General features: G+C 34.1%; 1 protein-coding gene across 2 annotated transcripts in view; it reads right to left on the reverse strand.

Moving 5' to 3' along the window:
• Nucleotides 1-10,910, reverse strand: part of fstl5 (follistatin-like 5) — a 282,078-nt gene extending 271,168 nt beyond the window's left edge. Inside the window, exon 1 of one of the 2 annotated variants that reach the window (XM_088911811.1) lies at nucleotides 10,603-10,910. The gene's annotated coding sequence lies outside the window, so the exon portion shown is untranslated. The remainder of the gene's footprint in view (nucleotides 1-10,602) is intronic. The other variant, XM_088911820.1, reaches the window with a different exon arrangement.
• Between the last annotated feature and the right edge of the window lie 9,722 nt (nucleotides 10,911-20,632).

Below are 20,632 nucleotides of genomic sequence, written 5' to 3' on the forward strand. Positions count from 1 at the left end.
TTTTTATTTTTTGATTATGCTGTACTTTCCATTTTTACAGTTGCTTCTGTGTTTCCTCCAATAAAAGCAAATGACACCCCCCATAAATCTCTGCATTTACGTAAGGGTCTAGACCTAAACTGATATGATGCAATTAAATGAGTGCAACAGGGATCTGTACTAGGACACCAGATTCTAGTACAGATCCCTGTGGCAGCGGGAGGGATCAGTGGGAGGAAAGCAGAGCATCTGGTGTAAACCTCTATGAATACAGAGAGAACATACAACCTCCACAAAGATAACACCCTAGGTTCAGAACAGAACCCAGGGCCCCAACACTGCGAGACAGCAATACTAACCACAGCACCACCGTGCCACCCTTAATCAAGAATGTTTTGTTAAAATTGTGTAAGTCACTAGTAAGGTCTCATTTAGAATATTGTACTCAATTTTATGGTCAACACGCTATAGAAAATATATTGCTACTCTGGAACTAGTCTAGATTAGAGCAACCAGATACCTTCTGGGGCTAAACAAATGTCCTACACTGACAAGCTGAGGAACTGCATCTTTTTAGTCTTGAACAGAGAAGATTATGAGGTGCCCTGATACTAGTACCAAAACATACAAGGGAATTAACAAAGTCAACCCAAAAGAACACAAACCAGAGAATTCAAGTTAATTCTACATAAATGCATATTTAAAATCAAGAACGTGAGGCACTTCTTTACCCAGTAAGGTTTGGGAGTAAAGAACAAGTTGTCCAGCCATGCTATTGAAGTCAATACTGTGGCTTCTATCAAGAAATGACTGGATCAGATCCTAAAAACTACCAATTGGGCTAGATAAACTGAATGGCCTCCTCTTGTTTGTAATATTTTTATTATATATATATCATACAATCTATGTGTGAAGACTTTTTATCAAAGACCGAGTACTATATCATATTTATTTTATTTTAGAGATACGCTTTTTCAACTTTCCAGACAGGTCTCTTTGACTCTGCAAATCCCATTTTTTTTATTTTCAGCTGTATAATTAGCTGCTGCCTTCTATAAAACTGGCTTCTTTTCACAGGATCCCTAGCCAGAGTTAGTTGATGTTTTGAAAGCTGCCTTCATATTCTGACTAAATTCATATCTCACATTAAAATGAAATAATATTTCCTGGGAAGTAAGTGCTATAAAGTGTAAGTAAAACTTATGCATTATTCTATTTTTTGAATGGATAGTAATTTTTTATACCATAAAAATATGTATTATGCATGGACCTTTGTGCTTCTAAATGGATATATTGAGAACCCATAACATCTACTTTTTCTATTAGAGTGGAAAAACTATAAGTGTGGTAATCTAGGTATAAACGACCATTTTCACTGCAGGGATTCATGTTCCTTTGGCAGTTTCCTTCAAAGCTATGCTTTTTGACTAAAGTTGAAAAACTGTCTATGTTCCCCTAAAGATGGGGTGTGGCTAAATTAAGGATTTTCATCTGGGTACATATGAAAGTACACAGAACCCAAAGCTGTTTCTGGTCCCCATTCAGCACAAGAGCTCTGCTTCTATTATTTAAAAAAAGAAATCTCAACTGTCTTTTGCTTTCATTATTTTGCTTTCAACTCATCTATTGCAAGGATATACAGCAACAGCACATAGGAATGAATAACAATTTAATTTTTCAATTAGAGCAGGAGTCTCCAACTCTGGTCCTGGAGGGATCCAATCCAGTTAGTCTTATAGGTCATCTGTTTCTTGAGGTTGGAAAAAACTGAGAGTTATTAATCAATTAAGCAAGTAATCTTTTTAATTATGAGAGTTCAGATCCTTGCAGGCTGTATGGTATTAAGGTTGGTCCCAAATGATCCCTAAATTACCTATATTAACTATTTTAAAAATTACCTGCTTAATTGATTACATGAAATCATTCCATGTGTCAGTTTAATGGTGACCTATAAAATCTAATGTACTGGGGCTTTCTAGAAGTAGAGTTGGAAACCCCTTAATTAAAGCATGAAATAGGAAAATATTGTTTTTCAATACAGTCATACAGCTTTAGATTTTAGTTTTTTGGTGATTAAATTCTGAATCTCATTATCAATCACTTGTCAGACTAAGGGCAAAGTCAAAGCAATGAGTCACACAGGTCCAAATGTTCCCAGAAAGTGCAAGGTATGCCCATCACTGTTTAATAACACTTTCTCTGGTGTAGTGTGCAAAGCATATGAGTTCTCATACAAACTGTGGCATACATCGACAATTGTATTTAATGTTACAAATATTGTTTAAAATTAAGCAACAGGAGCCAAGATAATAATCAATAACAAAGAAACATCCTAAAAAAATCTGCTAAGGCTGCTGATGTTCAATAATTAGTAGCCAACAATTCAAAGAGGTGAATTCACAAAATATTTTGTGATCCTTGCATTCTGTATTTTAAACATTTGTCTTTTGAGATCCCAATCTTCTAAATGCACTATGACATACTGTACAATATATTAAAAATAAAATGGTGATAGGAAGGACTGCAAGAACTCAGTGGAGAAAAATCCTGTCTAGTGGTCACATGCAGGTAACAGCAGCCAGCATTCATGATGTATTCCAGTCCTCTGGACTGAAGTACAAACAATGATGTTTATTATGGTATTATTATGATGCCACAGTGCATCTTATAATAAATCCCCACTGGATAAAATCATTTCTGCTAAAATACGTGGTATGCTGGAGCCGCTAATCAATTACATTAGAAACTCTACTGTATCAGTATGATGTCAGTGGAGGACGATAGATATGGTACCTTGTAGAAATTACATGAACTTCTATTGTTTCTAGTGTCAGCTAGCCCTTGACTCCTTTGGTAGGCCTGACAGTAATGATACCCTTCAATCTTTGAGCCTACCCATCACTATGTATTCTGCATCTAAATCTGCAAACTACAGCACTAAATGTCATTGATTGTACAGTTTTAGGAAGTGAATAAAAAGCATATATAACTACTTCAGTTAATGATACTGCCAATAAGTACATACTGTACATTTAATAATTACATATTAATTGTTAATTTAATTCCAATATGTGCATGTGCGCTGTGATGTATCTTTTATTTAGATTTACATGTTTCCTTCTACATTTGATGTTAGATATTTTTTTTACAATAGATACTTGTACAAAACAGATTTTTAAAATGAGTACTTGAATAGATATTCAGTTGCCATGTCTCCTTTTATGGAAAGAGGGCTGAGGAGTTGCATTTTGGATGTATTTTAATGGCGTATTGCTTCTCATATTTTGATGATGTACCTCAAATACAAAGCAAAATACTGTGGCAGATGCAGCAAGATTGTATCAGCTTTCTTTGGTAATTTACAACCTGTATTCATTAAAATGCCATGCTTCAGTAGACCATTAAGAATGATCAATGTCAGTGTTTTAGTTTTCAAATTCAGAATCAGCAACCAGAAGACGTTTTGTACCCCTGCCCCATCCCTGTTAAAGGTTCGTTTTGTTACTGTTTCCAAGCCCCTTGGGAAGCTTAATACTCAGAATCATATCATTTGTTGAACCTTTGACCGTTAAAGTTAACCTTTCCTACTCTTTAAAGTAGAAAGGACTGACCTTCAACTTAATAGGGAACAGGCTACTGTAAATTGTAAATTGTATGATTCAGTCCTATAAACCACTGAGCAAATGAAAGTACCTTTCTATTTCATTTTCAAAAATAAAATCGGTAAGGTGTTATAAAATGAATACAAATACATGTATAATTCAGTAATCCAGTTCAGAACTAGGTATCCAAAGCAAAACTTTTCTTTTAACTCAATCTATTCAATTCCTTTATGCAGAAATTTTCTGTCTACACACTGTGAAATACGGCAAGGAATCTAAAATACTCTTACTTTTTTATTTTAATTAACCTGGGTTTAAGACATCTGATACTTTGTTTAAAATGTTCCCTAACCCTAACTCCCCATTTGTTCACTGCCAACCATTTAAATGTTTGAATGATTTTAATTTAACGAGAAAACTGTTGAAATTATTGTGTCTCCTTCTTTTTCACTTTGTTAGGTGTTTATCGGGATTTGTATATACAATCCTTGATAAAACAAACTGAGATGTGTGTCACAGTGAGGTGCAGTAAAGTTAGATAAGTTAGCCTGTGCAAAGTCAGCAAAAATGAAAGCATTAATTTGTGTTGGCCAAGTCATTTGTATTCATTAAACATTTTGTATTCATGTGCTTCTATAGTTTCTGCTAATCTTGTTTTGGTATCATCAGCTAACCTGACTAGTTTACAATAAAAAAAATCTAGATCAGTGCTATGAATTAGGAAGAATAGTACACCATGCATTATTAATAAATGTTAATACACCTATGGTATCAGAGTAATAACACAATATAATTAAATGATATAACATTTCAATACCGTACTATTTTATAAAGAAAGTCTGAACTGAGGCCCTATTCAGCCTTATAGCCTTAATAGTGCTCGCATGTATTACCATGTATCACAGTGTCCATCAGAAATTCATTAAAACTATGAAAATAGTTATTTCTGGTAGCATTTAGATACTGTAACATGTACGTTTTAGCTATTACAGTATCGTAGTTCCTTGATAGAAACCAGAAAACTCAGGTTTCTCTAAAATCTCTTTTAATTTATAGGGTCAACATAAAAGCAACAACATATTTTTAGATCTTTTGGTTAGGTATAGTTTTAACATTGAATGTTTTATAATGGAATTATAATGGAATTTGTCAGAATAAAGCATAATAAAAACTAAAACTACAATTTCAAATACCAGTTGTTTCTTAATTGTGTTCATTTTAAAGGCACCTACAAATTTAACCCATCCAATCCATCTGAAAATGCTTTAAAAGATGCATTAATTCTAAACAACCAAAGACTCCAAAGAAATTGTGCAAAGGAAGACACATAGGGAGTGGAGACAAAGAGAAAATTGAAGAAAAAAACAAAATGTCAAAAGACTGAGTAATTAAGTGCTTATACTGTACCTAAATGCCAAGAGTATTGGGAACAAAATGTAATAGAAATGGAAGTTATGGCAGTAGCATGCAATTACGATGTAACTAGAATCAAAAAACAATTATAAACAATATAATATAATAAAATCAGAGATGTATTTGTAAAAGACAAAGTGGTTATTATAAGAGATTTTAATTTTACTCATGTTGATTGGGGAAAAAAACCCCAACAGGATCTGAAATGGTAGACATGACTAACAGCTTCCTTAGCTTAGCTGCTGTTTTACAGAGTACCTTTCAAAGGACATGCCAGCACTTGTTTAGTCTCTTCAAAAAATCGAGACAGTGTAAAGAAAAAGAAGTTGAGATAACCACCCGGGAACAGTAATTATAATGTAGTATCAATCCCTCCTTCTGTTATCAGAAAGCCCCTAATTCTTTCTAAGGGGTGAGTCAACCAGGAAGGATAAGGCACAAGGTGGGATTACAGTTTGTGCACAACAGTCCTTTCCAGGATAACCAATTGCCAATTAACCTAACCAGAGTTTTGTTGTGGGAGGAAACTGGAACACCCAGAGGAAATCCATGCAAAACTGGACACAATATGCATAACATAGAAAGCACCCCAGATCAGAACTGAAACCAGGTTCACAACATTGGTACTGTTTGAAGTCCAGTTTAACATTTCTGAAAGCAAAATGGTTTAGAATTTTAAAAAAGCAAACACCAAAGTAAAGGAACAACTAAAGGTTTATTCCATGCTGAAAAGAAAAGAGACACAATGTTTTGGCTGTGGAGCCTTTTTTCAGGTGTGTCTTTTCTTTTCAGCATGGAATAAACCTTTAGTTGTTCCTTTGCAGCCTAAGCATGCTGATACAACTACTGTACCTACTTCAACTTCTTGAACACTGAAGCAAAGAGAAACCGAATATGGTAATATAGCTCTAGAATCAATAGAGAATAGATAGCAACAGTTTAGAAATGTTCTGCTTCAAACACAGAACAGGTCAATGTCAAGTATAAGTATAAGAAAAGAGTGGTTCAAATGGTTTAATGAATCAATTAATAACTGAAGAAGAAAGAAGGCACATTGCAAAATTATTAATGAAAATGATCTGGATACAAAGGAATACACTGAATTGCAAGCACAAGTAACAAATTTAGAAAATTTATGAGAGCAATTGAAATGAATATTTCAGTGGTGGTTAAAATAATAAAAAATATATTTAGTATTACAACATCCATGGAACAATAAGAGATGATATAATGAATCTCCGAATTAATAATGTGTAACTTTTTAATGATAAAAAGGGAAAGTTAAATTTGTTATACAGTATATTGCACTCAGGCATTACCAAGGTAAAAAAGACAAAATTCTACTGTATATTAAATAATAACACTAGGGATTAATGAGAAATACTACAGGTAGTAGAGGCACAATAGATAAACATAGATTTATAGAGCCTGTTTTTCTACTTAAGGACAGAAGACATATTATTCATGGACTGTTAACTCTTCCAGTAGTCACTGAGTACATTGGTAATACCCATTGACTGGAAAATTGCTAATGTAGTTCCCACCCATAAAAAGGACAACACAACTAAACCGAATAATTGTGTACCAATAAGTCTTCTAATATATCTAATTCTATGAGTAGTAAACACAGTTCCATCAAAGATAGGCCTTCCTTGGCCTCGATTGTTATTTAATCAAGCAATATCAGAAATGTATACAAAAGAGTATAAAGTATGACATATTTTGATTTTCTGAAGCAAAAGTCTGTTCTCAAAAAGCAGGCACTAGGCAGGTGATCCACATATTTTGGATTGAGAACTGGTTAATGGACATAAAGCTGTGGGTTCAGCGGAAGAATAAAGGCTCAGATTGAAGAAATGTAATTAGTGGAGGACAACAGCAATGTACTGTATATTAGTCTACTGCTATTCCTAATGTCTTTCAATGATCTAGATTCTGCCATAGTGTGGACAGTTAGTCCACAAATAGGAAAGTTAGTTACTTTTGTAGATGATGTAAAGGAAATTAAAAAACGCTTAAAATTATTTTAAAAACTTGGTAAACATATGATAGATGAAATGGAGATCAATAAAGAGTCAAATTTATCATGCAAAACATACTGTAAACACAGTATAAGATTCTGTTCACTTTGTGTGATGAAGCTGCTATGTTGATACCTTATTTGAATCATCCAAACAAGGTGGGAAAGCAATAAAACGGCACATGGAATACTTAGATATGTAGTTGAAAGTGCCAAATTTAAAACTGTATTGCATGCTGGCAAGACCTCTTAAATAATGTTTGCATCTTTCATCAGTATGAATAGTGAAAGACGAACCAGATGAAACATGGAAACTACAAGGAAGTGCATTTCAAACTGAAAACCTTGGATTTGAGAAAATCTCTTGATTTCTCTTGAATTGGCTACAAGCATCCACATGGGCCAAACGGATAGGCCAAATGACCCCCTCTTTGTAACTTTTATTAAGTTGTTATTTTCTTAATCTCCTAAGTAATATATTAACAAATTACATTAATAGTTCAATGGATCATTTAACCCGAACATAATTGTTTTCTAAAATGATCACAAAATATTACTGAAAAGAAAATGCTTTAGTGGAAGAGTTGCCTTTTCTTTACATGAGGGACATGAATTCTTCAAGGATTATATTATTGTCTCATGATGCCTTCTGGGACTATTGTGTTTTTTCTTTTATTTGTTGATGTTAAGAACAAATAGGTTCCACAAACACTTTCACAAAATTGCAAATATTCTATACAAAGTTTAAAAACAGGTTTATGTAACATCGCAGAACATTGAGTTCCCTAGAATCACTAAGTGTTTTTATACAAAAAAAAACTATAATACTTGTCCTGTATTTGTGAGTGAAGCTTCATTGACTATATCTAATTAATTTAAATGTTTTTGTGAAGGTTTACAATGCTGCACGACTTGGACTTTTTATGTAACAAAGGCAAAGTTGTATATATTAGATGATAGAAGGTATTTTGCTGCTTTAAAGCTTAAAATGATCTGAAGGAATAATCTAAAAGTTATGTTTATTAAGTAATTATTGTGGAATTGTACATTAGTTCTTTCTGCTTCTGACAAAAGATTTTAATTTTTTTGTAAAATAACTTTAAAACTTTTATAACAAAACCTTTTAAACTTTATTGGCTTTGAGCATAATATTGCATTAGCTTGATTTTCTATTTTACAATGGTGTACAGCATGATTTTTGCAACATGACCTTTCATGTTGAAAAATAAAATTTTGAGATACTCTTGCCAGCTGAATCTATCTGTTCTCAAATGAAGATATCTTGATCTATTGAAGCTACTGTCACAATCACTTGCCATCAATACTTTATTTTAATAATCCAATTTCTCGCTGATTATTTTATTGCTGACAAAACTAAGAACACTGAATATTTACTTTGCAGAGTTTTAAATCAGAAGTGTTCAATGGCTATTTTTTCATACAAAACAAAATCAGAATGTAGAGCTTTACTTCCCACTTGTAAAAGTATGCTTCTGAACTGATAAAAAGTTAGTCATACTACATTTCTGGCATACCACTAAGGACTCTCAACAATGTGCTTTTCAGTCTCATTGAAAAAGAAAGGCCACTTTTATATGTAAACCAGCTCCTATTCAATTGCCATTAGCTCTCTCAACAGAAATATCACTCTGAGTTCAAAACAATAATGATCTAAACACTTCAGATGAATTAATGCTGTTCCAACATTATAAAAATCGTATACAAAAGCAAAAACATACCAGTTCCTAAACAATTTAATTGGACAGGGATACAAGGCAGAACTTTAAAATATTCCAAACTAAAAAGTTTGAGTTAAAATGTCCCATAATCAGATTTCTTTGACATCTAAAGCCCTGCTGGACTCCAGTTTCATTCAATTCAAATGCAAATCAACACTGAACTTCACCCTACTTTATCCAATCATTAAGAATAACTTCAACTGCTGCTTAGCAGTAACCCTTTATATAATTTGTTTTTGTTATGTATAGAAGTGAAATTACAAAAACAAGCCTACATTTTCATGTTGTAAACATGTTGCCTTCAGGTTCAGATTATGTTAAAATTTGCATTCAAAGATAGTATATGCACTCTATTTACAACATAGACAAATGAGTGAAATTATAAGCTTTTTCTTTACAACATACAGTACAGTATTTACCTTTGACTTTGTGTAATACTGCTTTCTGAGCTATGAAATAATTGTATGGCTCACGTGAAATAATTTTATGGCTCAAAACTTATTTTCTTAATTTTCATTTCAACGAAACATAATTGTTTTAAATGTCAAAATTAGTGGTGTATTAATACATGTAATACATCTTTGAGTATCTGATCTATATACAGTCATATTGAAGTATACATGAATGTATCCTTCCATTTATTTGCGTATAATTAAAATTTCAGGATAAAATTCTGCCAAGGATTAATTTCCACCCCACAGTGAAAGCCCTATTCAGGGTGTCACATGGAGTAATTGCCTTATACTTTTTTTCAGCGTGTAATAAAGGAAATGTCTGCATTTCAATATCGATACGCTTCCCACAGAAGATAACGAACGACAACACTGCAGTCTGAACGTGTTAATAGGAGATTAAGGGAGTGCGTGGGGCGAGGGAAGAGGGTTTGAGGGTAAGCACACTCCAACTACAGGAGTATAGCTGATGTAAATAAGATGGAGGGAGGTACGTACTGTATATAATTTCAGGAAAATAAACCGCTCAAAGCAATAGAAGACTGCACCGAGGGTGATGGATGCACGGAGTTACAGATTTCAATTCACCATTATACTATCTCCCATCCTTACAACCTCAAAACATCTAATACGTATAAAAAAATATTCAGCTGAAGGTAGGCTTCAACTGAAACATAAATCCTCAGCATCATAAAAAGCAAACATTAAGCAATATAACCGTTAGCCGTGGCACTCGGGGAGTAGTGTAGTCACAAGAAGAAGAAAAAAACAGATGAAGTACTGTGTGCATCTAAATGACGCTGTTTAAAACCCTTGCCTGCTGATTTATTTTATACGTACAAATATCGGACTGGTTAAAGAATATATCGAATACGGTGCAAACTCCAGGCAAGTGCTAAAAAGACGTACTGTACCACAAAACTTTTGTTTCTTTCATATAATTAATATCGCCATTACAAAGTATCATCTCTTAATTTTCAAATATGTTGAGATAAGTGTCTGGCAATTCCGTGTTCACAAAGCCTTAACAGAACACCTGACAACCTAAATTCTAAAATATATAAAAATGTATTTCAATATTACCCACGTAAAGTTTGGTTCTATTTAAATTCAGAAAAAATACATCATATTTTTATTATTTCTAGTAGCATGAAGCACGCTTTGCGTGTGTTTCATTTCAGATCGTGAAGGATCAAATTTGACAACTGCGTCTGTCGCACGTTAAAGCAAGTTTTCTTTAAAAATTTTAAAGAACAAAAACAACAGCAGAAATGTGTCTTGTGGCGCTTTATATATCCTCTCACTTAAATACACCTTACTCGGTAGGGGGTATAATAAAATCGAACAGGTCCATGATTTTGTTTATGCCATTTTAAAGACAAAAGCATTAAAATTACCTGATTGTCCAATCCCAAGCAATATTCCAGCGACAATCTTCCAAGATAATTTCCAAAATACTTTCAAGATAACGGTATCTCAAGGTGAGCTGGATTCAATCCGTTATCCTGTGCTTCTAATTCGCTGTGACTGTAGCTGAAGTTAATCGGTCTGACAATTCCTTTTTAACAGCGGTAGCTTGCTAAAACCAAAATAGATTCCTGACTTCAGCACTAGTAGTTCAGTGGACAGCTCCGGTTGTGACAGTCTCACCTCTTCTCCTGGGTCTAGCACCACTGAACCAGAGCCTACTAGCTCTAACCTCACCAACTGGCTACGTCCCGAGTGGATTTGCATACAATCACAGCATCAACCAATCAACAAATCCAGACAAAGAAAAAGAGCTGTAACAGTGAGCTGTTGTGTCACAGTGCTAGTGTTACATCGTGTAAAATAAACTTGCGTCAAATTTTTAACGTTAATTCATAAAGAGATTTATAAGCGATTTATAAACATAGCGTTGTCTCCACATATACAAGCAACTAAAGAGTGAGTACTCCATTGCTTCATGTTGCAAAAGTTACATATTATGTAGAAGAATGTCTTGTTAAAAAATGCATTTTCTGCTTGTTGAAATGACTGAGCAAGAAGGACGATTACAATCATATCGGCTTAATTGTTAACTTCTACCGAATAAAATAATCTTGAAAATGCAATGCACTTCAGATACACATGGGCTGTTAGTAAATAGACGCGACATTTATGAAAAAAATTGCTAAGATTTCACCTGCAGAACAGAAAAGGGTTAACGTCTCTAAGAGCACACAGAAAAAAAAGAGAATATGTATGCGGTGGATTCCATTTACAGAAAAATAAAGACGATATCCTGTATTGTAGAGAACTTAGACATTTTACCATTTATCGGGAGCAGGAGATATCCTGGTAAACGGCACTCCCTAGGAGCGTTTTCTTTATACTTGAAAGTTGATTCTCAAGGCTCAACTTCCCCTGTATTATTATTATTATTATTATTGATAATAGTATGGGGGTCCTTATTGTATCAAAAAGTTGTTATAAATAAGGTTTTGAAAGCATGTAGTAAGAGACCAAAAATAATTAGTTTAATTATTATTTTCATATTTAAGGAAGTTGCCACAGATACTAAATACCAGTTCTGGACTACTAATTTGATAATTTGATTTAACTAATCTTAGGAATTAAAATATTACTACGTATTTTTCAATTGTTATATTTAGAAACAAAAGCAAATTGGCCTGTGACTGAAATTACAGAGGAGTCACAGTTTTTTTAGAAATTGTTTAGCTTTTAATGTTTTATGCTTTATGTTTAAATGATTGTCAGAAATAATGCAGAGCAACACGGTCTCAATCTTGTAATAAAACATTGTATTTATCTAGAGATTAAATTTCCATATCATATATGGATACTTTATTTCAATGCTTTATTTAATCAGATAAATCAATTGAAAGCAAACAAGCAAATTTACAATGGCAACCCATTAAATACAGCAGGGTTTATACTGGAACAAAGTAAGAGATGCACCTTGAATAGGGTAACAAGAACAGCATCTCACCCTTGATCTGAGCCCACAAACTTCCAACCTAAAAACCAAAGCCCTAACCAAACACTTCACTTATCTTTTAAATAAGCAAGTTCAGTTGTTTGCAAAAAATGAAAACAGAATAATTAAAACTGTAAAGTTTATAATTTGCAAAACAGTATATCATCCATCCTTTCTGAAACACACATACTGTAATTATCTTATAAATTAACAACATGATGTATGGCTTAAATAAGTTGCAGTACCACATGATTAAATGGTTGTTAGAAAGTCTGTTTCTCACATTTGTAAATAACCCTTGTGTAGTATAGTCATGTGTAGGACTGATTGCTGTAATTGATCACATCAGTAATTTGCTTCCCGCATCTCCCCTTAGAAAACAAAATGACAATTAAAAGGGAGAAAGGGGAGAAAGGACTGGGTCACCCTGTGAATTAATATATTGTTCTTCTTCCTAAGTTTTCTAATTTTGTAAATCCAGGAGAAAAACATGATAAAAATTGGATTTCATAGAGTTTTCAATTTTGTATCATTTGAATTCCCAATAATGCAATATAGTCATCTGGACTTTGTTATAACAATTTTAATTAAACTCTTAATTAGCATTACCCTAATTAAAAATAGTACATAATAAATTAAATATTTAAACTGTGCAATGAAGGAAAAAGGGGGTAATTATACAGTTACTGTTCATTTGAGAAAGGATGCTTGTTTAGCTTAAAAAGTAAATTGAAGAAGTGAACAGTCTGTAGTTCTGGATAAAATGTGACACGTGTGAAATATTCAGCAAGTTTTACCAGTGATAGAATTCACTGCACGAAATAACTTTCCACAGAGGCCATGTTCCATTTTGATGTCATCAAAAACTCACTGTCAAAAATTGTGATGTATTAAGTTTCTTCCTCAAAAGACCGACTTCTTTTATTTTCTTTTATCAAAACAATTTTAAAAAATCCTCCACATATTCAGGCACATTTTAATGAGTTTCAGGATGTTATGTCTGATGTTTCTTTCATTATTAATAGAGGTCCTGACAGTATAGGTGGAACAAGTTGGAGTCCTCTTCCAACAAGTTCAGAGGAATCAATTCACAATTACGCAAGGCCTTTGCTATTAATTATTTATTTCAAGCCACCAACAGGTTAAGGTTGAATACATTAAGTAAGTAAAGTAATAAAGTATGAAATAGAATGCTACACACTGAAAGCAATATGAGCGGGTCAAAATAAAAAGAAAATAACAAAGTTCACAAAAATGAAGAATCAAAACACTGCAATAATTAACAGGTAAAGGTTTATTCCAAGCTGAAAAGAGAAGAAAAGAAACACAACGTTTCGGCTGTGGGGCCTTCTTTGGGTGTGGAAGAAGCTTAATTGAAAATTTATTGTATATGACATAAAATGTTTGTTTTGCGGAACCCCTACTAAAGATAATCCTATGATTTTACTGATTAATATTTTAAGAATTTATGTTTGCAGAAAAAATATTCTGTTTCTAAAATCCTGATTACAAGGAAACCAATTGCATGTAACACATACTAAATATAGATATTGTGATATACTGTACAGTACAGATACTTGGGTGTTAACTAAAAAGGATTCATTTTCTAAACTATAATCCTAGTTTAGATAAAATTAAATATATGTATTAATTTATTTAATTGTAAATACAAATTCAGTGGAGTGTACATTCATATATATATAATATCTAGTGAATTAAAGTGAACTACAATACCAGAAAACTTGAATTGGAAAAAAAAAAGTTGTATGCTTGAATTATTTTACTAAGGAGTTACAGTGACATCTAGTGATCATAGTCAGAAATTCCAAGCAATTTCACTGTTTTCCCCTTTTCTCATATCTTGTCTATCATGTCATCATGTCTAGCTCATCACCATATCATCAGATTTTGGAAATGATGCTACAGATTTAGTGAAGCACCCACTATTTCATGCTTCTCAGAAGCATGAAATGTAGTTTCTATATTTTTTGTTTTGTTTTTCAAGTTTCACATCACTATAGGAATACAGACAGCTCACAACTTTGCTCTTTTTTATTTCAAACATCTGATTTTACAGATGGTTTGAATTGTATTAATTGTACGAAGACAAACAAGATTGCTGTCTTAAATCGTATTTTAAAATATTGCACTGTTAAGTCAAGCACATCTGGTCTTTATAAGGGCAGGAAAATCAGTGTACAAAAAAGAGAGAAAGGCGCCTGTTGTAAAACAGGAGAATAGATACAACTAAGAGATGCTTTGTTTTTGGTGAGGAAACAGAACTTAGCCTGCTGTACAGAGTTGAAACAATTAGATGGAAATACAATAGGATGTGTTTTTTAATAAGGTACCCAGGTAGTGAGAAGTACTTCTCAGGCTGGAAAGAGATAGAGTTTTTGCACTGACAAATGATCAGCTATCTGACAAGAACATTTTGAACTATCATTACACTAGGAAGATCCTGGGTCAAACAGGGAAATGTGTTCACTTTGATAGTTTTAATTTTTCATTAAAAATATCAGAAAGTTACTCCTTGCAAGGAGAACACGTTGGCAGCTATTAAACACGCTAAACAAGACTTTCAGAAATTAATTAAAAAACTGCATTAAACATACAAAACAATGTATATTTTGCTTGCCAGAGACATGTCAGATATTCAGAGACTGAAATTACAGCTCATTAACTGGTACTACGGTATATGTAGTATATATAGGAACAAGTAATAGGTTTATTCCATGCTGAAAAGAGAAGAAAGAAAACACAACGTTTCGGCCATGGAGCCTTCTTCGGGTGGCTCTTCACACCTGGAGAAAGCTCCATGGCCGAAACACTGTGTTTTCTTTCTTCTCTTTTCAGCATGGAATAAACCTATTACTTGTTCCTTTGTAGCCTATGCATGCTGATGCAGCTACCCACCTGAACTATTGTAGTATATATATCACATCCAGCCCTGTGATGGCTTAAACACCACAAATTGAGGAATAAGGCAAATGTGAATGCTTGTAAGGCTGAACTCAGAGGTATGTCACACCAAAGCAGGTCTGTGGTGACCTAGCATGGGGACAGGTGGCACAATGAGATAACCATTGCAGACTGTTTCTTTACCAGTTTCTATAGCTCATTATGAAAGAGTAGGCAGTTGGTTTGTCAGAGGTGTGAAGGTTGTAGAAAATCATGGAATAAAAGTGAAGAACATTTTCATTCCCAGCCTCTTTGTACAGCCTTTTAAAAGGAATAATTGGGATTTTTAAACATACTTTATATTGTTTTATTTTCTAATTTATTATGTTAAAATAATTAACATTTGCTATGGTAATCACAAGCGATAGAAGACTGTAGTCAGTTGACAGCTAACAAAATGAAAAACACTGCCATTTATCTTCAGCACTTTGCATAAATAATTAATGGTTTGTTTAATACTTCGAAAAATGTATACATTTTACAAGGTATGTTTTATTGTAGGTCATTGGCTGTTGCTAAGAAACAGATGTTGAAGAGCTAGATGTGAACTTCTTGTAAAATTATTATTAAAAAAATATTGTAAAATTGCAGATTCTAATATAAAATGAAGGAATCACTTTATATCAGAAGCATAACTTCTCGGATCATGGATACTGACATCATTTTAAGTTAATATATAGACTAGTTTTTAAGCTTTTTTTAGCCAGCCAGCAGCCATATCACCCATAACACACAACTGGCAACCCACTGAACCTGGTCAGGACTTGGATGGGAGACTCCTGGGAAAAACTAAGGTTGCTGCTGGAAAACATATTAGAGGGGCCAGTAGGTGGCACTCACCCCATGGTCTGTGTGGTTCCTAATGTCCCAGGATCGTGAAGAGGATACTGTAAAAAGCTGCTGTCCTTCAGATGAGATGTAAAACTGAGGTCCTGATTCTCAGTGGTCATTAAAAATCCTGTTCTCCTCCCCACTGATAGCTGATGTGTGTTGAGTGTACTGGCAAGGATACTGGATGGATGCTGCACACTGGTGATGGTGGAGGGGAGTCACCATTACCTCTAAAGTGCTTTGAGTGGAGTGTCCAGAAAAGTGCTACAGTATAAAATAAAATGTAAAGCAGGAATTGCCGTGATTTTCTGTTCACACCATGCATCAGTCTCTTCATTTTGTTTAGTGCTTTCAGTTTACTTTGTAACATTTTGGAAAGAGAAGCAGATAAAAATATATTGCAGTACAAAATATCAATTTTTGAAATACATTGCAAAGTTACTGAATCATGTAGGACTGGATTAATTCCTTATATACTGTACAAATCCAGCATCAATTGTAATTTTAAAAAAATATTAGACTAAAACATTTTAGTCTTCATAGTCTATCTTGGCAAGTTATTTCATGCATGAGTAATTCTCTGTTTCTTAGTATTAGGACAAGATTTACTCATCTATTTTCCACTTCAGTCCCCTTTATCAGTGAGAACAGTGACTAAAGACCTTAGTGACTAAAGTTAAGGTTGTCAAATCTGGTCTTTCTGTCTTACTGTTTGTCGTCAAGCCTGGGGTTAGGTCTGGTTGGATTTCAAAGAATTGTCTCGTAAATATTTTGTATAAACTATATGAATTCTTAATCCATCTGTGATACAACAGAAGTAGTATTAGTGATAATAATAGCTCAGTCTGTCCTTAAATTGCCTTGCCTTTATATGTTAAAGTGAGGTGCAAATGTAAGTGTTAAATGTAATGTGCAAAGGAACAAGCAGAGCTTAATTCCACACTGGAAAACACATCTTTGCTTTCTGGTGCAGAATTCATTTCTACTTTCTCCTTTTGAATCAAAACATTTACAGTAAGTGTCTTTACTACATTAAAACTGTGCCATGTCTACTTGCTATTTTATGTTTTTATGAAAGAGAATAATATCAACCAGTCCAATATACACTAAATAGCTCACCAACAGGTTGTATCCATAATATGTACAAGATAACTTCTTGTATTTGACTTCAAGTGAGAACTCGAGATACAAAGCAGATACTGTCAGCCGACTTATTTATTATATCTATGGTCTGTTGAATGTATTCTTTTTTTATATATGACAGCCAACATATCTTGCAAGATTATTATCTGAACAGTAAACTGTTACATCTGTTCTTTTTCTTTTTCCCCGTTTACAGCCGTTTTTGTGCAATATATGCCAGGGACCTATGCAATACATTTTTATTTATATTGTGCAATACAACTTTTTTGTGTACTGTTCTGTTCTGGTTTGTTCTTTGTGTGTTCTGGACTGTGAGTAACTCTTCTTAGTGCACTTCTCACTGTACTGATTGTATTGTATTATTATTATTGTACGATTCGTTACACTGTTGCTGTGTTGTCTGTGTTAAACTGCTGTTGCATTGCAACAAAATCAAAATCAGCTGAAAAAGGCTGTAAAAATTATGTTGTAATAAGTGTGCTTTTCAGGACAACATGGGGTTTGGGTTATACGAACCATTAAATGTTGACTCCAATCATGCTCCTAGTTGCACGTAAAAGTCTCCAAAAATTCCATTGGGAACCAAAATACAGCACTGAGCATAAAAAACATCTAAGCAGTGTGGGACTACTAACTCTAAACCTACAGTACTGTAGCTGGGGTTTCAAATGAGCAGTTCCGCAAGCTATATGTGAACTTCACAAGTCATCAGATTTTAACATGTTCCCCAAATCAAAAAGTATGAGTGTGAAACAATCAAAAGCATCAATAAAAGCTCTTAAAGATGTATTTGATTCAAAAATGTTTCGTTACAGCTTTTCATCCGACCGACTCAGTTTTGAGATACAATTACCAAGCGGTGCACCATGCCAAACAAGCACCAAAATGTCTCGGAGAAAAAGAATTAAGATATTAGCAAAAAAATCACTCGTCCTAAAATTGACTTGGACCGCAAAATCCAGCACTGAGCATAAAGACTAAGTAGTAAGTGAATGCTAACCCTAACCCTAGCTGATGTTTCAAATGAGCAGTTCCGCAAACTATATCTGAACCTCTCCAGGCATCAGATTTTGATATTTTCCCCATACCAAAAAGTATAAGTGTGAAACTATCAAAAAGCTCCTGCAAATGTTTTAGATTCAAAAAAGTTTGGTTAAAACTTTTGATCCGACCGACTCAGTTTTGGGACACAATTACCGAGTGGTGTATCTCAGAAAAAAAATTCAGATAGGAGCAAAAAATCATTCCTCAGTGTCAACTGAGCATTTCCACGACCTGAATAAGAGCAGATTATGCGCATCGGATTATGACGTTCCCCAAACCTAAAGGTATGAGGGTGAAACAACGAAGACCGTTGATCAAAGCTCTTACAATTTAATGAGATTCAATAATGCTTGGTGGCAAATTTTGATCCCACCGATTCAGTTTTGGGATACAACTACCGAACGGTGCATCCCGCCACCCAGGCCCCAAAGAGTTTCTGAAAAAAAATGTTCAGATGGGACTACAAAACCACTCATCCTAAACCTGACTTGGGCTCAAAAATTCAGCATCAAGCTAAAAATTGTCCAGTTTGTGAATGCTAACCCTAACCCTACCTGGGGTGTCAATTGAGCTTTTCTGTGATCTGTATATGAGCCTCTCTAGGCATCAGATTTTGAAATGTTCTCCAAATCTAAATGTATGAGGGGGAAAAAATCAAGACCGTGGATGAAATCTCTTGCAATTAAATGAGATTCAATAATGCTTGGTGACAAATTTTGATCCCACCAACTCAGTTTCAGAACACATCTACCACGCAATGCACAGCACCACCCAGGCCCCAGAGAGTTTCTGAAAAAAAAAATTCAGATAGGCCTACAAAACCACTAGTTTTAAACCTGACTTGGGTTCCAAAATCCAGCACCAGGCTTAAAATAGTCCAATTAGTTTGTGAATGCTAACCTTAACCCTACCTGGGGTTCCAACAGAGGATTTCCACAATCTACACGTGAGCCTCTCTGGGCATCGGATTTTGACATGTTCCACAAACATAAAGGTATGGGTAGGAAACAATCGAAAACATTGGTCTGAGCTCTTGCAATTAAATGATAATTCATAATGCTTGTTGGCACATTTTGATCCCACCGACTCAGTTTCGGCATAAAATTACTGCGCTATTCAAGGAGCCATCCAGGCCCAAGAGAGTTTCCGAAAAAAAAATTTCAGTTAACTCTACAAAACCACCCGTCCTAAACCTGTTTTTGGCCAAAAATAACAGCACTGAGCTAAAAAATTGTCTCAGTAGAGTGTGAATGCTAACCCTAGCCCTACCTGGGGTTCCAACAGAGGATGTTCCACAAACCTAAATGTATGAGTAGGAAACAATCGAGAACATTGGTCTTAGCTCTTGCAATTAAAAGTGTACATTCCTGCAGGGTGTCTCAAAAGCCCTCCAATCATCCAATTTGAATTTTATCCTCAAACCAAAATAGATAAAATCAATGAATGGGGAAATACAGATGCAGCCATTCAAAACGCGTGAGGTACACCACGGTACAACGCGGTGGGCGTGTTGCATCATAACGCGTTATGACGTAGTGTAACGCGTCATATGACGTCATATCAGAAAGTATCCGGAATCACCTTGTAAAACCGCCAGGAGGAGCCAATAAAGCTTAACCTCTCATGTACAGCATTTGAGCTTTTAAATTTAAACTGTGTATTACAGCATGTTAATCATCAGTTATTAAAAAGTTGGTATATTTTATGAAAGCAAGATTGCTCAGTTGGGCAAAAGTACACAACCTACCTTTATCACAAATATTTTAATTATGCAGAAATATTTTATGCATCAAGGCCTTTACCGAAGATATTACTAGTAGTATTAATAATGAATGACCTTGGACAAGCTGTAAACTCAAAGTATTACGCCGGTCCACATTATTTGTAACTGTCATTTTAAATGAAAAGACTTAATTTTTTCATCGACAAAAAGTAACACCACAGCATGTCGTTGATCTAATTAACAAGGACAGGATATTAGGCAGCCAATATGATAAAGGAATAAATTATTGTTTATTTCTTTAGCACATTTATTTGAATATTTCCATCAATTGTACAAGCACTGAAAAACTGTCCAATCCCTAATTTGTCGGGCATTTTCTTTTACTATAACAGACATAAAATCTCCCTTGCTTTTAACAGAGCGTTTCATAATTTCTAACAACGAAAATGATTTAAACTGCGACACTTTAATCATTCAACGAGAGCTCAAAATATCACAAGGATACTCAAGAGATCAAGAAAGACAAAAGAAAAAGATATGTGTATCAGATACTGTACAAAGCTATTTGATCTACGCTAAGAAGTAGTCTTTAAAATTTCTTCATCACACAGTGAAGTTAAAATTCCGGGATGTGCCTATAGTGGAAAATGAAGGACTTCTTCTAGCTGCACTTTAAATGACTAAATGAAGAGAGTTTACCCATTATTACAGGTATTCTTCACACTTTTCATCTGGCTCACTTTTGGGATCAAATCAATGAATGGGG

The sequence above is a fragment of the Atractosteus spatula genome, chromosome 1, assembly GCF_055471065.1.
Source record: "Atractosteus spatula isolate fAtrSpa1 chromosome 1, fAtrSpa1.hap1, whole genome shotgun sequence".
Classification (NCBI taxonomy): domain Eukaryota; kingdom Metazoa; phylum Chordata; class Actinopteri; order Semionotiformes; family Lepisosteidae; genus Atractosteus; species Atractosteus spatula.